Source organism: Dromiciops gliroides, chromosome 1 (genome assembly GCF_019393635.1).
Source record: "Dromiciops gliroides isolate mDroGli1 chromosome 1, mDroGli1.pri, whole genome shotgun sequence".
Classification (NCBI taxonomy): domain Eukaryota; kingdom Metazoa; phylum Chordata; class Mammalia; order Microbiotheria; family Microbiotheriidae; genus Dromiciops; species Dromiciops gliroides.
In genome coordinates this window covers 175,572,228-175,577,201 of record NC_057861.1, presented here as the reverse complement: position 1 = coordinate 175,577,201, position 4,974 = coordinate 175,572,228, and positions in this window count along the sequence as shown.

The following is a 4,974-nucleotide window of genomic DNA, read 5'->3' as shown; positions in this document are numbered from 1 at the left end:
ACAATGTGTTTCTATTTAATAAGCAATAAATCTGGAGAAGCATTAATAACTTGAATTGTCCAACAATCATCACGACAAGCTTCTTAGATTTTAAACAAGAGACTCACTCTCTTTGTGAACCAGTTGACTGTTCATTAGATTTAACCTCCTGCCCCAAGGAGATAATAATAATATTGTTGTTAAGCCATTTCAGTTGTGTCTGACTCTTCATGACTCTATTTGGGGTTTTCTTGGCAAAGATACTGGAGTGGTTTGCTATATCTTTCTCCAACTCATTTGACAGATGAGGAAACTGAGGCAAACAGGGGACTTGCCCAGAGTCACACATCTAGTAAGTGACTGAGTCCTGATTTGAACTCAGATCTTCCTGACTCTATCCCTGGCACTCTATCCACTGAGCCTCCGGGTTGCTTCATATTAATAGCTAGCAAGTATATCGCGCTTGAAGGTTTACAAAGCACATTTTACATATGTTATCTCATTTTATCCTCACAACAGTCCAAAAGAAATGTACTATTATCATCCCTATTTACAAATGGGAAAACTGAGACAGATGGGTTGAGAGATTTTCCTAAAGTGATGCAATATAACTATTTAAAGCACGATTTGAACTTGTCTCCCTGACATTTAGCCCGGCACTCCAACTACTGTGCAATGAGCTAGATTCCTTTTCCTGAGAAAAGTTTTCTAGAGCTGGAGACAGCAAAAGAATCAAGAAAGACTGCATCCTTAGTATTAGAGGGGCGTGCCAACCAATTCACTCTGGTTCTCTGATCAATTTCTTATGTTCTGAGCAGATAGCAGCCCTTACTTCTCTGGGTTATATCTCTGGGGTTGCTCGTTGTGTTTTCTCCTGGCTTATTGGCTCTTGCCTTTTCATGAATTATACACCTCTGCTTCTGTCTCCCATCTCTCCTCTCTCCCCTGGATTTCGGATTTTTCATACACTCACAAACTGTTTCCTTTATTACAAAACTCTATTTTTTTCCACTGAACTGCTTTGTCCATGATTGTCTCTGATTTGGGTAATTTTTGAGAAATAGTCAAAAAGTTATCTATGGATAACTAGTTTTCCCTCATGGCTGTCTTCTGCCAAAAGTTATATTATTACCTTGCATATGGATCATCAGAGTATTTTCATTTTCCAATTAAATAAAATTGTATCTTTCCAAAGGTCATTTCATGAATAAAATTCTGGCAACTTCCTTACATGGTAATGAGTGTGAAATACATGATGCTAAGGTGTGGAGGTTGATGTAGTCCCAGGTAATCTTGAGAACCATGCATCATGGCATGGCGAATAAAGGATAAATTCTGGAGTCTTGAGAACATGGGTTCAAATCCCACTTCTGATGCTTATAACCTGAGAAACCTTGAGAAAATCACTTAATTTTCCTGAATGTCAGTTTCCTCATCTATAAATTGAGGGGGTTGGATAAGATGACCTTTGCAGGCTCTTCTAGCACTAGCTGAAGCCTATGAATTTCATGCCTCCCAGCTTGTATGATACCCACTAGAGATTGTTTGGAAGCGCCTTAGAGTCTCATTGCAAGACTAAGCCAAGTTTACTTAAATATTCAAGCAGATCTGTTACCAGATCTCCTCCTTCTGCTTTATTTCTGTTCTTCTTTGGGGTTCCTCATTGGTTATATCTTGTAACCTGCTCACACACAACTTCTATAGCCTCCAAAGGCTTTGACGTTGAATAAGCACTGGTTTTAGAATCAAAGGGCCCAGATTAGATCCTAATCTGGTATGAATTTCACAAATTCAAAGAACTTTTTAGAGTTGGAATTGACTTGGGGGAATAAAATCCAACCTATGCCCAACCTAGAGTTTCCTCCATGACAGTCCTTATGAACAGTGGTTCAGCTCCTGTCTGGAAACCCTAGTGTGAGGGAACATAAGGCAGTCCATTGCACTTTGCACAACTCTAAGAATTTGTTTTCCTCTACATAGGGTTGAAATTGGCTTCTCTGAAACTTCCACCCATTGTTCCTAGCTCTGTCCTCTGGAGCCAAGCATAACAAGGTTAATTAATCTTCCATGTGATAGCCCTTCAAATATTTGAAGGCAGCACTCATGTTTCCTTCTCCTTTAAGTCTCTCTTCTCTACTCTAAACATTCCCAGTTCCTTCAAATGAACCTTATTGTGGCATATGTTCAGTCGGTCCCTGCTTCCCCTCCCCCCCTTCCTGGTCATCTCCTCTGGATATGCATTAGCTTATAAATAGCCTTCCTAAACTGTGGTTCCCAGAACTGAGCAGAGTAATACAGATAGGTTCCAATCAGGGCAGAGTCCAATAGGATTTTCACCTTCTTTGTTCTTTGCACTCGGTCTCTATCAATGTAGCCTAGAATGAATGAATGAATGAAAAAGCATTTTATGAAGCTGATAAATCCTGGGGATAAAAATACAAAAGCAAAGACAGTCCCTGCCCCCAAGGAGGAGCTAACATTCTAACAGTGGGGAGCTAACACATAAAAGAGTTGGGGGCTAGGGAGGGATATTTTGATTTAGAAAGTTACAGAGATGGCAAGTGGAACAACAATGGGGACGGAGTTGAATTGATTAAGGGTCCAGAAATGTAAAGGTGGGGGAGAGGAAGAACAAGAAGGGAAAGAGCTATGCTTAGGGTAGTATGGCAGCTGGTGAAGAAATGGTAGAGGAGAGAAATGAAGGTCCTGAGTGTCTGAAGAAATCACCAATCAAGACAATGGGGCCCCAGGGGAGGAGTTCCAAGCAGAAAATGTTAAATCTTCCAGGTTTTAGTTTCTGGACCAATCATTACAGTTGAGAGTGGCAGTGGGGCTTTCACTTTAGCTTAGGAAAAGAGAATAGTCAGCTCTTAATTGTATTCTCTACATGTCCAAAATTAAGGGACCATTAACATCATCACCATCATCTCTACGGATGATAATTATCATATTCTTGTACTAAGATAACTGTAGAAGGGCTAACATGGCCTTAGTCACTTTCTTATTTTCCCAGTTCCCATTGCATTCTCTTCTGGGTAATTAATAAAGATTAATTAATCAGCAACAAGGCATTATAGGTTACAGAATGCTGCCCTATGAGACAGAAGACTATTCTTCCTTGTCTAATCACCTGCTTTATGGCCTTGAACAAGCCACTCGAATTCACCAAGTCTCAGTTGTGTTTATATAATGATGATTACCTAACCTGAATGTAGGGGAACAAAAAGTTTGTTAAAGGTCTTTCCAGTTCTGTAAATCCATGATTCTAGGTGCTCACTGAGGATGCTTCTCAGTTAGAATGCTCACTGTATTTGTTTTGCCACCTGTGAGACGGACTGGCAGAAGGTTCACTGAGTTGATCAATTCTGTTTGCAATTCTGAGAAAATAGGAAATGCCGGTGCTCTGAACAGAATATAATCTTTAAAAAGAAAGGAGAAAAAAATTAAAAAGAAAGGAGAGAAAGAAAGAAATACTACTAAGAAATTAATATTCTCATTCAAAAGCCTACTTTGGTATTTGAATGGATCTGTGACTCACCCATCATTTCTACATGCCATATGATTCCCATATTTCTTCCCTCCTTCTTCTTCAGGATTCCTCTTTGGTTATATGCTGTAACCTGCTCACACCCAATTACTATAGCTCCAAAACAGTGGAATGGGTCAAGGAGTTTGGTGGGGGAAGGAAGAGAAGAGAAAGGGAAGTGAATAAGCATTTATACAGCGCCTACTGCCTATGGTTTATTTGTTTGTTTGTCCTTTTTTTTTTTTCATTCAACAAGCATTTATTAATCACCTACTATATGCCAGGCGCTGGGCATACAAAGAAAAATAATTAAACAGTCCCTACTTTCAAATAACCTTACCTTTGATTTTGAAAAAATAAGAGGATATGAATTGTATCAGTGAAGAGAGGACCCACAGTGATGAAACTGTCTTTTGGACTACTGCATCCTTCATTTTTGATGAGAACCAACGACATCCAGGGGGATGTCTTGACTTGCTTGTAAATTGGATTTAAGTGAGGCGGAGTTGCACGAAGTCATCTGCTTCACTCTCTTGTCCAGAGTCATCAAATCCAGCCGCAAGACAAAAGTTAAGATGATTGGAGACGGCCAGGGACGCACTGGATGACCTTGGCATCTTCTATGTCTGGTTAGTTAATTAAATTAATTAAAATTGGTTAATTTTAAGCACTCCACAGTGCCTGCTTCAGCCCCCTTTGTGGCCGATGGCACAAATTGTTCTCATCCGTTCATTCCACCAGGGGAAGCCTTCATGTGCTTGGAGCAGACATTCCCCTAACTCACCAACAAGTTCCACGACCATTAGTTACCCTCAACCTGGCTTAGCTGGTCTGCAGAAGCAGTTTTACTGAGGTGTGGCTGACTGCTTCTTGGAGTCACAGGTGAGGTAGGACAGAACTAAAAAGAAAAAACAAAGATAAGGTCGAACAGAAGAAAAACCACATACTTGATTGCGGTGGGGAAATTATACAGTTCTTTTAATGACCCAAGGTTCTCTTAGAAACAAAGTTCCATTTTTAAGCATAGTTTGGAGTATATCCACTACTATATAATACTGTATATAGTACCAGGCTCTGTGCTAAGCCCTTTACCAAAATTATCTCAAAACTCGTTTTGGAGTCAGAGGGCCCAAGTTTGGATCCTAGGTTGCTATTTTTTTTTTCTGGGCAATGGGGGTTAAGTGACTTGCCCAGGGTCACACAGCTAGTAAGTCAAGTGTCTGAGGCCGGATTTGAACTCAGGTACTCCTGAATCCAAGGCTGGTGCTTTATCCACTGCGCCACCTAGCCGCGCCCCCTAGGTTGCTATTTGAATCTCATTTTTTTCCCTTTTTTTGGGCAGGGCAATGAAGGTTAAGTGACTTGCCCAGGGTCACACAGCTTGTAAGTGTCAAGTGTCTGAGGCTGGATTTGAACTCAGGTACTCCTGAATCCAGGGCCGGTGCTTTATCCACTGCACCACCTAGCTG